The sequence below is a fragment of the Dromiciops gliroides genome, chromosome 2 (assembly GCF_019393635.1).
Source record: "Dromiciops gliroides isolate mDroGli1 chromosome 2, mDroGli1.pri, whole genome shotgun sequence".
NCBI classification, from domain to species: domain Eukaryota; kingdom Metazoa; phylum Chordata; class Mammalia; order Microbiotheria; family Microbiotheriidae; genus Dromiciops; species Dromiciops gliroides.
This window is the reverse complement of record NC_057862.1, coordinates 337512585-337532966: the sequence shown is the minus strand read 5'-3', so window position 1 is coordinate 337532966 and position 20382 is coordinate 337512585.

Genomic DNA, 20382 nt, shown 5'->3' with positions numbered 1-20382 from the left:
CTGAAATTGTGTATCTCTGGGCCAAAAAATCATTAATGTCTCAAAAAATAATAATAAGCATTGTGTCAGGATTCCACTAATTTTTGCTCCCTCCCTCCCCCTTGAAAATTCTTTCAATTTCCTTTATTTATTCTGTTGGATTTGTGTATTGTAATGGGTTGAAAGATGGCTTATCATGAGATACAGATCTTTGGTTGAAGAGGGTTAGGACTTTTTGTTGATTAAACAATGGCCCTGGAGGCAAATGACAAAATGTATTATTGATATGATAATTCATGCTCATTTGACCTATACTCACCTCTTGAAGAAAGAGGATCAGATCTGTTTTGCCATGGGAATAGAGAAATTATTTGATTGTAGCAATGAGGACATCTTTCAAAAGATCAGATTTTCTTTTTCCTCAAAGCCTTACTTTTTTCCTCAACAACCTACTTCACTGAATTTCTATAACTATTTGCATTTTTTCAGCAATATCTGTATATTTGTTTCAATGCCTTAGGTTGAGTCATCATTATGAAAATTTTATGTATCTATGTACATGATGCTGATTGAAACTAGTTGTTTTTAAAAATTAATACTTAGTTAATCTTACCACATGGGATTTATGATTCTTGTATGTTTTCATTCTTGGCATTCAGCCTAGAGGGAAAATGATGGTACATATTCTTAAAACCTGGTATAGTAGGAAATTCATTGTACCAAGATATTATTCATTTTGAGAAATACCAAGATTCTTTTAACTCAATCTCATCTATTTAAAAAATTGGACATGGAATAATGCATCCCCTGACTTTATAATAATGCATATGTCATTGCTCAAGGGTAATGTCTGCAGTATAGAGTAACATATAACAAATTTAACAAGTAAAACCCCTGTTTATATTCCATTTTTTCCAAATGTTTGTGTATGTATATTTTGTGTGTGTGTGTATTCTCTGAAGTTATTAATGCTTAGGAGATTATATTTTACTTCTAGTACAATAAGTTTGAACTTCATTCACATTGCATCTTTCAAATGGAAGGAAGACAGTCACGTTGACATCTGTAGTAAATCATATAGTTATAGAAAACTGTAAATGGCAATAAAGTTGCGTGATGATCTAGTTTAATTTTTTCATTTTAAAAATGAGAAAACTGAGATCCAGGGAAAGCAAGTACCCAAATATACAAAGTCTATAAATCTATGTTAAAACCTAGACACATACTCAAGTTTTCAGATTTCTAATCCAAATTTTTTTTTCCCAGATTGTTTCCTCCCTTAACAATAGAGAATTCTTTTAAATAAAGTAATTATTAGCTGTAGCTAGGTGGCACAGTGGATAAACCACCAACCCTGGATTCAGGAGTATATGAGTTCAAATCCTGCCTCAGACCCTTGGCACTTACCAGCTGTGTGACCCTGCACAAGTCACTTAACCCTCATTGCCTCACAAAAAAGAAAACAAAACAAAACAAAAGAAAAAAGAAAAAAAAAGAATGAAAAAAGAGATAACAAAATAATTATTCTACTTCATAATATAAATATATATGCATAAATTTTTACACAATTCTAATTGAAAAATTTCCCATTTGTTTTCCCCTGCCATGCACATTAACAATTCTGTTATACCTACCTTTCTTTTGTAGATAGGTCCCTTGGCATGCAATTAGACAAATTTCCAAATGTACATATATATACACATGTACATATGCTTGTAAACTGTGTTTTATATATCAAGTTGTATTTACTTAGCTCATGCTGGCTCTTAGAGATCAGTGTATGTGATATGTAGAGTCAGCGCCAGTCTCTTCCTTCCTCCTCCCACTAGTCTGCGTCACTTCCTCCCCGCCAAAGAAAAGACTCCTGGTCTTGCCCTCAAAGACCTTCGCTTCATGGGCAGAACTCTTCTACAGTAAGTATCCAGCAGGTGGCGTCATTTCAATCGTTACAGTCCCCCCTGTTGTTCCTCAAGAAACAAAATGTTTCCTTGACGGAACAGTAAAAACAATATAATAACTATTGCTAACTAATAATATGTGAACAACAATATAGAAAAGGAAGAGAGGAAAGTTTTGTCCAGAGGGGCGATTTTTTTTTTGTCCTCATGAACCGACGCTTTGACATTAGTCTTGCAAAGGGAGGGCCTCTGCAGAGAATACATGTTACAGATGGTGTATATTATAACAGAAAGAGAAAAAAAACAACAAAAACAACAAATCAAAACTGTTCATTTAAAGTCTCTGAAAGTCTTTTCTCAGATGTCCTCTAGGTGTAGTCATAGAATCGAAGTCTTTTCAGGGGTTGATGTGTGGATGCTGGTAATCAGCCAGGAAAATTTCCTACAAAATTGAGCTTAACACAACTTTAAAATAGCTTTGTCAATAATCAAATCAAACAATGAAAGTTCTCAAAAACATGTCTAAGGGAATTCAGAATCTTAGTTGTTACACATGAAACATATAATAAAACAAAAATTGAAACATTCTTTAAAATTATAATATTACTATAGTCCCCCCTTATGGAGGGTAATTGAGAAGACAATTGCTGTGATATTAATTTTTTAAAATAATTTTTATCTTTGTTTCATCACTTTTTGCATCATCTGCCTAATTATCCTCATGCCATTATGAGAAATTAGAAAATCTAATATAATTGGTAACAGGTGTCAAGGCCAAATTCAACACTGTATTTATCATGACACCTGAGATAATTATGGGGGTTACCATAAAAGAACAGAGAAATGATGGGATATGAGCATTCCCACACTTGAGCAATATGTACTGCCCATACAGTATGCCAGGCTTAAAATAGGTGGATGGAATATACGTCCATGCCACCGAACATATTGGAGGAAACTGAGTCAGACTTAATCAGATCCATGGGATTAAGATGTCCATGGCATCAGGCATATAGGAGGGAGCATAGAAGCCAAGTGTAGGAGTGAGATGGGTGGGATGAATACTTCCAGCCATCTGTACAATATTGTGGGGAAAAATAAAATAAAATATTAAACCAAGAGAATCCAACCTCAACATTTGTCAAAAGCCGTTCTCTCAGCCATACCTTGACTTCATGCATGTCTCCCCTCATGTGACAGTTCAGTTTCTGCTCTTGCATGTATTCCTCTTGTGATTGGATGGCACCTTGGCCAACTGGCATCTGATAACTCAGAATAAAGGCAATTAATGTCTTAAATGATAAGTTCCCATAATCCAAGTCTCATATGGATTTAAAAATTGAGGATAATAAATGATTGCAAAAAATGTGAATACATCTTGACTCAGAATATAATATATAATTATGCAACAATTTCAAATAATACCTTTTTTTTTACTTAGCATACAATTACTTTTTTGAAAAATCTGAACATATTTAAATACAAGTTAAAGCACAACACAATCTCAAGGACAACTTTTACAAATGTTCCCCTCTTTTTTTTTTTTTTTTGGAATATGCTTATCAAAAATAATACTTCTAGAATCAATTTACACTTGCCATGGCAAACAATTTGCTAGGGAAATGCTTTAAAGAGTTTGATCAAATAATCAGTTGAGAAAAAATAACAAAAACAAATAACTCAGAATATGGGAGCACAATACTCCTAGAATTAACATTGTATTATGAAATCAAAACCATGTTTCAAAATTAGATAGATGAATGAATAGAAGAAGATACACGTGGAACAATAAAAGACAATGAAATTCAAACTAAGGAAATCTAAATGAATATGAACTTAATATCAATAAGAGTATTATAAAATATAAACTTGATCACATGACTAAAAAGCTTTTACAAATATTCTCCTTGTTTTAAAAACTAAGTATAAGACACAATCTCAAAAGCATGAAAATCTCTATGAAAATAAACCCATAGCATTAATTTCAAAATGTATATATAATAGCATAGAAATCCTATGTAACCTCTGAACTGACATTATTACTCTGAGTGAATTCAGAACACTTTTGATTCCAATATCTAAAATCCCCAATACTCATATCAATACCTTGCTGCTTACTTCTACATTTCTGTAAAATATGTACCCTTCCATGGCAAAAGAAGCAGAGTCTTGAACTATGGTGATGATTGTCATTCTTATTCAGCTTAAGTTTTTCTTCTTTAACCCCTCTATATTGTCTGTCAGTCTTTTCACCATACAAATGCTTTATAAGATTACTAATTAAAGACAAAAGCAGGTTAGCAAAATTATGAACAAAACAAGCATATCTGGAATTTAAAGGGCTTTCTAAGGTTGTCTCAGAAGCACAGCCAGGCTGGGAAAGGGCTGAGCCTGAAGCTGCAAATGTAGTTAGAGAAAGTTGAGCATGTGCATCAGTTCTCTGGACTTCCCAGGCCTGGGAAGCAATGGGCTTGGCCATGGGAGGAGTAGAGGGTGGGGTCTGGGGAGGAGGGGAGGGACCAGCACAATTTGAATCCGACTTGATTTTGAACTCAGGCCTGGATTCCTCTTCCCCCCACTTTGCCTCCAGGTGCTAGGGGATTAAAAGCTTCTAGAGGGTGGGTCATTGCCTCCAGGCATGCAAAATTAAAGCAACAATTACTGTTAGAACTGGGAAAAGCTGCGGGAATCTCTTCAGGTTTCTCTGAAAAAGCATGGTTGGGAGAGGGAAGGATATTTCCTTGTGTGAGTAAGTTGCTGGCTCTTTTAACAAAAAGAAAAAGAAAAATAGAAAATCCACAAAAACAAAGCATTAACATGATCTTATCTCCCATTTGTCTGGTTAAACAGACTAAAATCAAAAATAGGGTAATTAGGGAGTTTAAAAGGTCCATTCGAAAAAATTTAAAGGAAAACACAGCCAGTACGCCAGTACTTAGCAGTTAAAGGGAGAGGGAGGGGAAATTTCTTACCCAACCAGAAGATCAGAAGACTGAGGGTTAGCTTTCCTCTTCGTGGTCAGCCATCTGTTAAGGCTAAAATTCTAGCTAAACTGTCTAAAATATCTAATGAGTGGTCGCCAATAAATTATAAGCTTTAGCAAGAGTTAGACTTTTAAGCATTTATTAAGGAGAATAAGAATTTGGTAAAGAGAGAGAAAAAGGCCTAGATTCCTATCTATTAAAGGGAGAGCACATTTCTAGCTCCCTTCTCCGCCAGAGTCCAGAGGAAAGAGACCCAGAGTCAGCGCCAGTCTCTTCCTTCCTCCTCCCACTAGTCTGCGTCACTTCCTCCCCGCCAAAGAAAAGACTCCTGGTCTTGCCCTCAAAGACCTTCGCTTCATGGGCAGAACTCTTCTACAGTAAGTATCCAGCAGGTGGCGTCATTCCAATCGTTACAATATATATATTATGATGATTACTGAAAGTTAAATTAACTTCAGGAATAGTTTTGCTTTTCTAGTAGATTATTAGAACAAAAAATGCTATAAAATAGAATATTTATCTTTGGCATTATTACTAAATATTATATTGCTTAAAAATTATCATCAAGGAAAAATACATATGAAGATGAAAGACCTAAAAAAGCTAACACTGGATCCCAATTAGGTGGAATTAATTATTGATGAATATTATTCATTCATTCATTCATTCATCCATCTATCCATTCACTTACTCAATTACTGACTGACTGATTGATTGATTGGAGGGCAATGAGGATTAAGTGATTTGCCCAGGGTCACACAGCTAGTAAGGTCAAGTGTCTGAACTCAGATCCTCCTTACTCCAGGACCCATGCTTTATTCACTGTGCCACCTAACTGACACGATGAATATTAATTTTTATTCTTTAGGTTTGAAAGAATCAATGCATTAGTGCAAGTATATGGGAATATAGAATATGATATTTTACCTTGCATCAGATGGTCATCTTCATTAAGAAATGCCTAGTTTCAAGGAGTAGGGAAATTATTTTTTCACTGGAGTTTTCTCTGGTTGGACTATATCTTGAATATTATATTCAATTTTTATGATCACATTTAAATGAAAGCACATTGATAAGTTCTGGGTCATCTAGAGAGGGGTGACCAGGAGGTGGGATCATGCCTCGTAAAGGTATTTGGAAGGACCTGAGGATGTTTAGCCTGGAGAAGAGAAGATATAGGAGAGTCATGATCACTGTTTGAAAGTAGCTGGAAAAATGCCATCTGAAAGATTATTAGATTTGCTCTGCTTAAGTCCATAGGGGGAGAACAAAGAGATATGGATCAAAATTGTGAACACATAAATATAAGTGTAATGGTCTGAAGGCTTTTTAAAAAAAATAGAGCTATTCAAAAATAGAATGGAAACATTTTAACAAGGTTGTCAGGTGAATTTTCGAAACTAAGATCAGCTCATGAATAGCATTAAAAATAACAACAAAGGGACCAAATAAGACGAAAGAACACAGCAACAAAAGAGAATAAGGGAAGGAAACCCTTGCATGAAAACCTTTGCAGAAATTAATAAAAAGAAACAAAGAAAATGAACAAGTCAAATAAATGGCCAACATCAATGAATAAAGGTAGGCAACAAAGGGAAGTAAAATCTTCAAATGGACTTTGGAAATAAAATTCCATGGATGCTTTGGCAAGGAGAGTGACATGAACAGTATAAAACATTGTAATGTTGGAAGGATAAGCAATAGATCAAAAACTTATATGGCTATACTGGAAGAAGATTTTAGTTTTTGATGAAACAAAAGAACAGATTTAGAGGACATAGCTTGGTGAAACAGTCTGATAATTATTATTTTCCCATAAAATCATGAATGAAGAGTTTGATTATAATTGTCTATGAAATCATACAAAAAATTTTGGAAGCAGTGAATACAGAAGACATTGTGCAAATTGAAAGAAACTTTAGTATACCTGTGGAAGCCTAGATTTAGCTCAGTCGAAATCATAATTGTAAGTTCTGGAGCTTCACTGTCAAAGACAAAATCTTGAAAACTATTTTATAAAGTAATTGGGAAAAGATAAAATAATATTAAGCAGAAAAAAAGAAACTTGATTGATTCAGAAGACTAAAGTTCAGGCTATTTATATTTGCTTCCTGGTCTCCTAAGTATGAAACAACCAAAAAGGTTTGATGCTTCACTCAGGGATGAAAGCTTTCAACTCAGGCAAGGAGCTGCACTCAGTAAATTAGCTCAAGGTGTCTTCAGTTAATCTCCTTGTTGAATATCCTTCTCTTGTTATGGGTAAGTAAATCTCTTTTTATTAATACTTCAATGATCTGAGAATGTTTATTTTTTTTGTCCTTTCTTTTTCCCATTCCTTTATCAAACATAAACTACCAGGAGACTAGCCTGAGTCAGGCCCAGCTCAGAATAGATAGTTAATAAAATATCATTTCACAATTAAAAAAAACAAAACAAAACAGGGGGACAAGTAATGTAATAGGACCTAATGGAGAGAGAGAGAGAAGAAAAGAAAACAACTAAACAATATCATGTTGAATGTTACTAGATTGAAGTTATAAATTAAAAGGGGGGAAGACCCCCTATTGCCCAAAATGATGTTATTTTCTTCATTGTTGGTGGCTTGTTCAATGTATGTGAATCTATTTTGTGTTTAGAGATTCAAAGCATAAAGTTTGAATGATCATAAGGCCAGATAATCTCCCACAGTAAAGAAATTAAGTACTGAATTTCCAACTTGGGAAAAATTGAAGAACTTCAGAATGGAGAATAAAGCACATAAAAATGCTTTCCTACAAAAAAAAAGTTAACAATGAAAACAAAGGCTAAAAAGTACAGTGTGCTTTTTTTGGAGGTAGTTATTGCTGCTTCAATAGAGGTTAACAAAGGGATGGATGAACACTTGTTGTATATGCCATAGAGCAGGACTTCTTAAACTTTATCTACTCATGACCCTTTTTTGCTCGAGAAATTTTTATGTGGCCCTGGGTATATAGGTATATAAAATAGGTATGCATAATGTTTTACTGTTAACAAATTTTTTGCAACCCCCACATTCAGTTATGTGACCCTATATGGGGCTGTGGCCTACAATTTAAGAAGCTTTGCTGTAGAGGAGAGTTTTATTCAGGTTTAGGTTGGCATCAATAACTTCTGATGTTCCTTCAAACTCTTAAATTTTATGGCTCAATTTTGCTTTTTAAAGGCATGTTAGGGGGCACCTGGGTGACACAGTGGATAAAGTATTGGTCCTGGATTCCAGAGGACCTGAGTTCAGACCCAGCCTCAGACAATTGACACTTACTAGCTGTGTGACTCTGAGCAAGTCACTTAACCCTAACTGCCCTGCAAAAGTAAATAATGAATAAATAATAAACAAAACTAAATTTAAAAAATAATCTTATAATATCTCCCATAGTACTCTAGTAAATGAGATGCTTAATTATGGATTGGGAAATATTAATATTAGGTATATTTATATCCAGGATATGGCATAGCTAGGGTTCTTACTCATGTTGCTGATGCTAAATTCAGTAATATTTCAGATAGTTCTTCCCTTTCCCTTTTCCACATTTTTATTAATATTTTGGATAAAGACAAGTCATGCTTTACAAATCTTCAGGTTACAAAAATCTGAAAACAATCACTAATAAGTTAGAAACAAAGTCAAGATTCAAAATTATCTTAAAAGTCTAGAATTTTATAACTACAATAATAAAATATAATTTAAGAAAGATAAATGTAAAAGATTCCAATTGTGGCAGGTTGAAAATCAATTAATTGTGTAAATAATTTGTATAAAATAGGAAATATTAATAGTATTTTTTAAACAATTAAAAAAAACATTAAAAGGACCATAGGTTATAGTTGACCACTTGCTTTTTATACAAGCCTACAGTTCTCTAGATTTATCCAATATTTATAAAGGAAAAAATATCCCAACTATAGGTAATAACCATTTTTATGATCTCTGTGTGAATTGGACCACTTTTGGGTTATTTTCAATTTGGGGTACCATATTTTAAGAAGCAGCATTGAAAATATAGACAATCCCTATCCCAGAGAGTTGGTAAGAAGAAGAGTGGGATAATTTACTTGCCAATCAATCATCTGTTCCACCTGTATCACTCATAGGGAAATCTAAACTTAATTTTCCCCTTAAAAAGTCAAATTAAATGGAAAAAACACACAACAACCCTGCATTTTATTTTACTTTTGAAGAGACAAACATTGTCTAGGGAAAAACAATCTTTTACATCAGAAAATGTTTATCTCTTTCTTTTACAGATTGTCTATATCTAAAAATCAAGTCCATTTAGAATTTGACTTCAATTAGAACATCACTAAACAGATGAGTTTAATTAAAAATAAATTATGATGTTGCAACATTCACTTATTAGAAAATCCTAGAGTATAAAGCTCCATAGCCCTCAAAATAATTAAAAGTGAGATCCCTGTAACTTCCACATGAATGCCTTACAGTGAAAGAAAAACTACATTTCTGCAACCCAATACCAATATGGCAGGAATATGAAATAACTTCCACTATATTATAATCTATACTTATGCAAGTGCCAGATATTGACATTCAATTATTGTTGTGTTATGCTGACATCTTGTCCCCTTCTTTTTACCTTCAAGACAAATGATATTCATTTTGCATTTTAACAGAATTTCACCCATATGGAAATATTCTGTCTTGGGGGAGGGAAGTTAGAGATAAGAGTAGTAATTTCCATTCCAGCCCCACTAAGCTCACCAAACCCTCCTGCTATTCCCCTTATATCTATGAATCTGAAGGTGCAGCTTTCCTTTACTGCCTTCTTGTTCATAGCCATTTATTAAAGAATCTTAGATTTTGAACTGGAAATGATCTAAGGAGTCAATTACTCTAACCACCTCATTTTACAAATGAGAAAACTGGGATATAGTCAGTAAATAATAGTGCCATTCTTTGAATTCAGGTTTTCTTACTTTGTGGCATCATGGCTTTTGTTATTGTCAATGATAATGTTTGTTTTGTTTTATTTTAAGTTAGTTGTTGTGATATCACTTGATATCCACATTCTGCCCCCTGCATTACTCTGCCATCAACCATTTGTGAAGGATGTCTAGCTATATTCAAAAACAAAAACATTTGGCCAGAGTAAGGCATCATTAATTATTATTCTGTGTGTTCTAATGTTTGTATCATCCCAATGTCAAGAGAAAAGTATGAACAATCATTTTCTCCACTGGTCCGTTTGTTCGACCCACTATGCTTGAGCTTAGAGGCAGACTTGAGAAAGAATCATGCAGGATGGACAGGCATGGAGTTCTGCATACATGGAGGACTCTATGTAAGTGAGATCATCATACACATCCATTTTAGTATTGTCAGTATCTTCTGGTTAAAAACACATTTTCCATCTATGAGTGTATCAGTAAAATATTTTCACTATTGAAAAGAAAGGCTTATTCCTTACAAAGGTGTTAATCTTGATAAAAAATAACCTTATATTTTTAATGGTTATTTTTGAAAATGCAACAAATGTCTCTGAAGCTAAATTAAATGAATACTTAGGGAACTTTTATTTAAAATGCTACCAGTCATTGATTCATTGAGTGACCACTGTGGAAGAATATAATCCAGCATGCTGAAACTCTTACAGTGGGGAGCCTGACAGAACTATAATTAGAAGGATTAGAAATTATGTGTTTCTCAAGCAGGAAAGGTAATTGTTGATAGTGTAATTACAAAATAAAACTGAAAAGAGACAACTATTCCCTTAATTTCCTTTTGGCTCTTTCTGCTCCAAGGTTATTCAAGCTTCAAGAAGATTGGAATAAAAGGAAAGGACAACTTCAGAATCTCCCTAAAATGTGTTTTTTGACACCCAACTCTGTTTTTAAGAGAAGAAGAGTTCTTTAAATTTCAGATTCTTGGGTTAAAAGGTGTCTCAGAGGCCATAATCTTTTGGTCATAGAATCATAGATTTAGATCAGGAAAGGACATCAAACTTTGAGCTGCAAATCACACAGGCTACACACTGATTATATCTTACTCTTGCCACATGGAAAAATGTGGATTTAGCTACTGAAGGTCATCCAAACCCTATTTTCCATATGACAAAAGTTAGGCCAAATGATATTAGGTCACCTATGAAAAGGTACAAGTTCAAGATTTCAATACAGTTCTTCTGATTCCATGTCTTACATAACTTCTGTGTCCATAACTGGGAACTCTTCTCTAGGGAAAAGAAATTAGAAATACAGCTCAACTGGTAAAATTCAGAGAGGTGGAGTTACCTAAAGATGACCATATCTTTCACCAATACTGAATCATTTCTCCAATGATTTTTTCTTACATGCTGTGTTTGGGTTTTGGAATAGCATGTGCCATGAACCTCCACTGACACTGATACCATAAAACAGTTCCATGCATCCCCTTTGGAACACAACAGCCCTAAGTCTAGACTGAATATCCTAGGTGCAACAAAATGACAAGACCTCTCAGTCTTAACTAGTCTATCCTCTATATACTTTCTTTCTATGAAATATAGGTTGTTTTCATGTATAATATTCCATTGTCCTTCCCTTTAATGACCTGGTGGAAGTAATGGAGCCAATAGCTAGCATTTTCAGTAAGCTTTTTCCATGAAACTTTGGCACATAGAAAGCATCCAAAGGGAATTCCTTGTTTATAGCACCAGCTACAACCTGAATCTTTCAATGTACTTTTTAATCAATCAGTAAGTCAATTAATTGACACACATTTATTAAGTACCAAATAGGTATCAGAGACCATCTCATGTACTAGGGATAGAAAGACAAAAATGAGATAGTCAGATGATCCTCAGTGATTTTGCAAACTTCAAAGGAGTTAATTTCTACAAATTCTCTATATTATTTGATTATTTATATTATACTGATAACCACATTGCTTAAAGTGCTTTGAAAGGGATCACAACAAATAAAATACAGAAAACAGAAATTTCTCAACAGTCAAGATTCCCTTTCCCTTCAAATTGTAGTGTCCAAAATGCCTCAGAAATGAGAAAAAGAATTACTACTACCAAAAGGAGGGGAGGGCATAAAGTATTCCTATTTATATTAATAGACTATGCATCTCATAAAAATAGTTTATTTTTTATTATTATTAAGTGTGATAACTCACAAAAATTCATTGCCTGGCTCTTATTTGATTTGGATGTTTGGATAAGGGAAATTAGGAAAACTGAAATGGGTTTCAGTTTGAATCCAAATTCTTGGTAGCTCCACCAGGTCCACTGGGATATTTCCATTCCCTCATATGTTGACTGTTGACTTTACTTGCCTTGCAATGATTATAGCATTCCATTTATTTGCAACACTTCAATCCTTAATCCCTTCCCACTTCCACTTAAATGATCAAATAGGTAGGATTCAGAGGTGGGGCAGGGAGCAATAACTTCCTCTTTTGAAATAATTGATTACTTTCAAGTCTTCAAAACAAGTAAATATTGCCCAACAAGTCCTTAAAGCCAGTCCTTATAAACAAAGATAAATTGGTGAGGTGGTTCTACTGACTGGATTGCCCTCTATGCTCTGCATGCTCAAACTGAATCAATGAATATTGTTATTTAATTGTCACTCTCAATAAAAAACCTATACATCCAATTCTGGGATTTTCAAAAGGCATTCACTTTTCATTGCGTCTGGTTTGATAGTTGATGAAAGAAAAATACAACCCTTGCAATTAAACATGTTGTCAATTTGGATTGCAATGGCCTTTTTCAAGTAACTTGTGCTAAGAAGGAAACTCTTCCCACATTGAATTAGAATATCCTCTAGGTAAGCTTCAAAATGCAAAACTATAAAGAATTATACTTATTGAGAGGATTTTTGTTTGTTTGTTTTTTAGTAGACCTGATCAAAAAAGTGTTCAACTAAAAATAATTTCCCAAAGAACTAGAAAGATTTCATGAAGAACAAAATTTAATGGCATCTTTTTTATCCCTTTTGCAAAGACCTGCAACATAATTAATGTTAAATTAATTGTGTTAATAGTCATAATGGCCATTTGGTTTTCTGTAAGTGTCCATTATATTTTGTTCTTTATCATGCATGGATCTGGATGTAGACATCAACATTGAGAACTATGACTGAGGCAATGCTTTAGAATCAGTCCTGAAATGCCAAGTGACACTACAAATAAGTAACATCCATGTCTCTGTGCAATTGATGTTTTTAAATTATGGGTGACATCCTTGGAAGTTATGGAAATTGTCTGAATGAGTTAATATGCATGACTAGAATCAATGAATATTGAAGCATTAGGACACCCCAGATGGTACATTTCTGAGTGATTATTACATGCCTCAGGTGTGTTGAAATGCAGGAGGCTGAAGGCCAAGAGACTTCACCCATTATAGAACAGCAGTAATCTCTCAGAAATGCACTGCCTAAGGTGCCTATTGTTATTATAAAATGGAAATCATTTTTAAAAAGTGAAAGGTCATACCTAGGAAATAATATTTAAAAAAATATGTGCATAGAGAAGCTACCCCTGACAAGCAGAAAACTCTTCAATGTCCAGACCTCTAAACTTCTTTAAGACTAGATTTCATTTCTGGAAATTATCAATAATAATGAGGAACAAAGTCACTTAAATGGAGTGGGAGATATTGTTTATGTTCTAATATACTACTTGCATGACCTTGTCCATGTCAAAATTTTTGTTTCTTCATCTGCAAAACGAGGGCATTAGATAAGATGACCTTAAGTTCCTTCCAAGATCTAAATCCATGCAATATCACTTAATGACAAAAACTCTTCCTCCTTCATCAGTTCTAGAGATAAATCTCTGAGAAAGTCTCCAAAACCCTTTTGAGCAAAGACTATTCTAAAGGAGAGCTCACATTTGGATAAATTTTCACAATCTTTTTTTTTTTTTTTGCTTTTGTTTTTGTTTGCAGGACAATGAGGGTTGAGTGACTTGCCCAGGGTCACACAGGTAGTGTCTGAGGCCAGATCTGAACTCAGGTTCTCTTGAATTCATGGCTGGTGCTTCATCCACTGTGACATGTAGCTGCCCCCTGTAATCATTTTTTAATAGTACTTGTGTGTCTTAAAACTTTTTTTTAGGTCAAAGGATTATAGGTCTCTAACTGAAAAGGACCTCAGAGGACAATAACTTGTAAGAGTGCTGAATTTAGAGTGATGGGAGCTCAGTTCAAATTCTGTTTTTTGCTTCTTACTATCTGTGTCACCTAGGCAATTTACTTCAAATATCTGAGACTCACTTTTACTCAGATGCAAAACAAGAGTTGAATTAGATGACCTCTAAGTTTCCTTACAGCGATAAGACTATGATTATAATCCATACTCATCATTTCACAAATGAGGAAAAGAAACTGAAAAAGGTTAAATAATTTAGACATGGTCAAAGAGGTAGTAAGTAATTAAGCCTCATCAATAGGATCTGAATCCAGGCCCTCTAATTTCAGAGCCAGTGCTTTTTTGTTTTTAAAACTATACTTACCGGGGCAGCTAGATGGCACAGTGGATAGAGCACCGGCCCTGGAGTCAGGAGTACCCGAGTTCAAATCCGGCCTCAGACACTTAACACTTACTAGCTGTGTGACCCTAGGCAAGTCACTTAACCCCAATTGCCTCACAAAAAAAAAAAAAACAAAACAAAAAAACAAACTATACTTACCTAGGAATCCAAAAAGATAATGATGGCTACAATGGAATAGAAATGTCCATTGTTTTATTTGGAAAGTTTCAGGAGGATTCTTATTTACAGCAGCCTCAAATCTGCCCTCACATCCCCTCTGAAAACCTAGGACCCAGATAAAAATGACCAGAGTATGACTATTCTATTAACTTTCAAGTTCCCCTTCCACAATCAAATGTACACATTAACTAGAGCAAAGATAAGAGGATTAGAGACTTAAAGTCGGGATTTAAATAAAAAAATGGTAACTCCTGCTTATATTAGTGAAGCAGAGCTTCAATCTAGGAAGAATCACAGAATTAGGAACTAGATGAAAATTCCTCTTCCACAATTGAACCAAAATTCATCACCCTATTTCCAAGAGTATTCAAATGCCTTACAACTGTACTTTCCTTGGGAAGTTTTAAAAGGTTGAGGTTGCCTCCTTGGAGTAAATAAGATGAAAATGGAATTGTATATACCATAAATATGTGGTTTTCATACTTTTTAGGAAAAGAAAATAAGGCAACCACTGCCACCTTGCTTGTATGAGATTTCAGTGTCTTTAGGCTATTTCCAAATAACATACTAATATTAGGACAAGAAAACATTTAATTTTTATGATAAAGAGAGGGAGAAGAAAGAGGAGAGGGAAAAGGAGGATTGAGAAGGGGAGGATCAAGGAGAGGAGGGGAGGGGAGGGGAAGCTCCAACATGTTGAGAGGACATCTTTTACAAACTTTTTGGACGTGGAAGAGCTATTTGTGAACTTCAGGTTTGTTTTGTTTTGTTTTGTTTTGCGGGGCAATGGGGGTTAAGTGACATGCCCAGGGTCACTCAGCTAGCAAGTGTCAAGTGTCTGAGGCCAGATTTGAACTCAGGTCCTCCTGAAACCAGGGCTGGTGCTTTATCCACTGTGCCACCTAGCCACCCCCTGAACTTCAGTTTTAAGGAAAGTATTTATATAGCTGAGGTAACAAGTCCATTGCTGTACTTGAGAGCTACCTGAGCACCCACTTAACTACTAGAGTGCATTCACACACCAGTACTTTGTCTGTCCCTGATTCCTTTCCTCTCAGAAGAGGAGAACTTCAAATACGGACTCCCTCTTGCTTTGTGTGCAATTGCAAGTCTCATTCACACACTCACACTCTGGTCACTCAAGTCCAACACCCTCATTGAAATCCCCCTGTTGGGGGTAGTGGATAAAGCACCAGCCCTGGATTCAGGAGTACCTGAGTTCAAATCTGGCCTCAGACACTTAATACTTACTAGATGTGTGACCCTGGGCAAGTCACTTAACCCTCATTGCCCCTAAAAAAAAAAAAAAAAAAGAAAGAAAGAAATCCCTGTCCCCAGTCACCCAGATACTCACCAATCTGGGACTATGCATAAGTTGTGACCAAATCTGTATACTTCCTACTTCAGCTGGCACCCTCCCTGAGTCTGGTTGGCTTTTAGGTCTCTCCCTCTCTGTCCAGGTGTGGATACTGAGGAGCCCCACCAAGAGCCAGACCTCTGAACCTGCTGAACTCAGCAGGGACATTCTTGTTCAGAAGGACAGGTTCCTGGGAGTCTCCAAAGATCCTCAGATATCCTGGATGAGCCCCCATCTGTTTGGGAAAAAATTGCCTCAGTATACTCAAATAATTCGAGGAGACCACCAAGTCAAGCAGAGACAGATTTATTACATTCTCATGAGAATGAGCAATCCCATGCCAGAGATGAGGTGTGCAAGTAATGGGCTCATGAGTTGCATTTTTATAGAGATTTTGAGGGGGGGTCCCCTCTTGCACAGGGTGAGCTCACAATCCAACATCCAATCCTGTCTCACCCAAGATGTGTGTTCAGCTGGTGATCAGGGTATAGATGCATGTTCAGCTATGTCCAAGAGCTTAGGGGAAAGGGAAGGGGGAAGGGTCAAACCACTCTAAACCACTCCACTTGGGTAAGGAGGGGCAAGGGGGAAGAAGGGAGTGATGGTACCAGGAGCTGGAACCAGGGGGGAGTTAGGGTTTAGGAATGAAAAAAGGGAAAGGTAAGACCTGGGTGTGGTTCAAGCTAGCAAGAGATATCTTCTCCTGCCCGGTCATGAGGTGTGTCATAGCAACAGCATAAAAAGGACTGGGGGTTTGGAATGTAGGCAAGGGGAGCAGGGAAAGGGGTACCAAGGTACATCAGGTTCAGTAAGGCAAAATATGTGACTTCTATTTTAAGCAATGCAATTCAACATAAACAAAATGATCTGACTATAACAGGGACTGGGGGCTGGGTACTTTCCAGACCCCATCCTCAGAATCTGAACTGACTCAATTCTACCTATCCCATACACCATCCTTCTGGTATGTAATAAAATTCCACTGATAATATGTTAAGGAGATATTTAGATCCATTTCTATAGAATAAAGTTATGTGCTCTAATTAGAAAAAGAATGAGAGAATCAAGACTCTGGTTGTAGAAGCTGAAAAGATAGGGGAGGATAAACCATCCCATAGGCATGAAGAAGTCATGTAGGAAATGTTCTGAGGAGGTATGAGATTTAGAGTTCATTTCATTTTGTAGAATTATGAGTTTCTGAAGAAGATGAAGCCCAGGAAAACAACGGGGTGAAATATGATGAGATTCCCCTGAATGCCTTCCTTAAATGGTGGAGGATCAGGGAGAAACTTCCTGATGTCCAATCCTATCTTTTCCAACCAGAGACAGGGACTCCCAAGAGTGAGAGGTGCAGAAGAGGCAGGAGTTTCTGAGTTGTTTTTATCTTGCAGAGAAATGATTTTTCTAAATAAAATATTGCATAGTGACTTGTGTTTAATAAATAACTATTCCCTTCTTCCCCTTCTTTCCATTTGAACCCAGAAGTCATCTAATCTAACCATTAAAATCACAGGCTTTATATGAATTAAATCTGGAAGAGAATTAAGGGGAAATCTGTTCTAATCCTATTACTTGTCAAATGAAGGAGCTAAAACTCAAAGAGGTGAGACATCCATTTATAGTTACTTGGTCCAGTTAGTTAGTAATAGAGACCGAGTTAGCTCCAGGACCACCACCCTTTATTCCAGTCTCCCCCACCCCTTAGGAAGATAAGATTAGGTGTGGCTGCTGCCTTTGTGGCATGAGGGGGACAGAGATGGCTTGAGAGATCAGAGCCACCTCTCACCCAAATTCCCCCAGTCACCACCAATGGGGGATGGTCCTCCTCCAGTAAGGGAACTTTCCACATTGAGATGATCACCCTATTGGACCACCTTTGGTTCTCTATAAAAGTATTTGCCTGTCTCCTGCTCGAGGAGATAAGTATCGAAGAGAACCACGCCTCTGTGCCATGCCTTCTGTCATGAGAAGAAGTCCAAGGACTTCTCGCTTGGTTTCCTTTCCTTAGCACCTAAATAAAATATTATCTTATTCTAATTGGATTTGTGTATAAGAGGGTGTAATTCTTTAAAGAGGAATTCCTAAGAACCCCTAACCCAAACCCCCCACCATTTCCCCCCATAATATGTGTGTGTGTGTATTTCTATATTTATATCTATCTATCTATCTATTTGAAATGTTTACCCAATATCGGTTAGCCTGTCACAGCATTGCTGGGAGATTGCTGGTGTGATATATCCTTTGCTATGCTGATGTATCTTCACACAAAGTAGATCAATTAACACATATCAATAACTTTGAAAGAGTTTCTTGTTGCTAGATTTGTTTGTGAATTCTTTAGTAAAGGGAATTGCCCTTGAGGGCCATAGTTAAATACCTGCATAGCAATTTATAGTCTTGAAGGATTTCCTAGGACATTGGGTGGTTGAATAACTTGTCCAAGACAGTCATTGGACTTGAACACAGGTCTTCCTGACTCTGAAGTCAACTGTCTATATTCAGTGCTTTCAGTATATAAAGATTTATGAAGTGCTTTTCTCACAAGAACCATATGAATGAATATAAGTATTTCTGTTCTTTGCCAGATGAAGAAATGAAGGATCAGAGAGGGGAAGAGAATTGTCCAATCACTCAATTTGTATAAGAATGGGAATGAACTCTGCTTCTCAAGACTCAATTCCATTTTGTTTCCACTAATTTTCAGTTTTCCCTTAGGTCCAAGATTTTATTCTGATTTCATTTGATGTTTACATAGGCATAATCCCTCAGTATCTGTTTATTTACACTTCCCATTTAGACTAGGCTTCAAAGCCAGTTCTGTTAATATGGGAAAATACAGGGGATGAAACTGAGGCCTGAGCTGAGACCCCCAAAATGAAAGTAGAACATACTGTTTGTTCCCCTGAAGTCTGTGGTTTAGTACCAACTTCCTGACTTATGCCTCTGTTTACTGAATTATGCCTTCCTGTCTGCCAAGTAAGCTCACCACAATGTACCTGTGAAAACCTGCATGCATTTTCACACTTAAGAGATATAAAAACTGTAGTTTGGACACTTGTTGGCTGCCTAGAGTATCAGAGGCTACTCTACTTTGGGCCGGCGTGTCAATAAACTGCTCATCCTTATTCCTGAGTGTTGTTTGGGTTTCTCCGTCAGAATTTCCCACAACATTTGGTGCAATCGGCCAGGAAACCCACTCAGGTAGGCTGTATTGGATAGCCTCCACGTAACCTGCCCCTGAATAGAAGTGGCGCCATCTGCATCCTGTTAGCAGGACCCTCTTTGGGAGTGGCAATCCCGGGGACCGTAGCTACTCGACTGACAGGACTCAGCTTGGAATTTGGAACAGTGGGCTCCTGGAAGACACCCGTAAGGTAAGGCCCCCGGGGTGCCGTGTCCGCAGTCAGGCCAGAAGGGGAGACTGATCACCTCCCAGTTCAGGTTCAGGGCTCACTATTTGGATGGGATTGTTTAACTTCTGTTTGGTTCTGTGAGTGTGTGTGTGTGTGTGTGTGTGTGTGTGTATTTTGGCTCCACGGCCCAAAGGGATAGAGTCTGAGTGGGCCTTCCCCATCTTGTGACCAAGCAGAAAGGCACCTGGCTGAGCTAAGTGAGCAACCCCATCCCTTCTCTCCCTGTGACACCGATACCGTACATTCTGTCTTTTCCTCATTGGTGGGACTCAGTCAAGATGACTCCAAGGTGTCTCCGAACCCTGTGTACCTTGGAGTGGCCACATTTAATGTGGGTTGGCCCTCAGAGGAAACTCTAGACCCAGAAATCACCAGAGCAGTTTACAGGCTGGTGGTTGGTCTCACAGACCAGCCCAAGCACCCAGATCAGTTCCCCTATATAGACTTCTGGTTGGAACCCCATGGGTTCAAATGTGTAAGGGAGCATAGAGACAGGCTAGGATTTTTGTTGGCCAGGCATCAGGTTCAGACCCCCACAAGCCAATCATCTTACAAGGGGCACCAGAAGACAAGCCTCCCCTGTCTATCTCATCTGCAGCTCCGCCACCACCCCAGAATCCGAAACTCTATCAGCCTCTGGTTCCCTATGAGACTCCCTTTCCGTTGGCCTCATCTCCTCCCCTTCCTCCGGTTCTTTCCCCAGACCAGAAAGGGGGACTGAGCCCCCTTGATATAGCCGAGACAAGACCTGCCTTCCAGATGTCCCTCCAAGAGACCCTGAGGCAGGGCTAAGAGAACCCAGATGGGACTTACCAACCTGACTGGCCTGTCTTCTATTATCAGCCCTTCACCACCAATGACCTGCTGAATTGGAAAAACCATACCCCTCCCTACTCTGAGAAGCCCCAGGCCATGATAGACCTCCTTGAATCAATCTTCCACACTCAACACTGTCACCGTCATAGTCCACCTAGTGGTTCCTAACCCTTACACCCTATTGGCCCAGATACCCCCTGAGGCTGCCTGGTTCACATGTTTGGATCTCAAGGATGTTTTCTTCTGCCTGTGAATA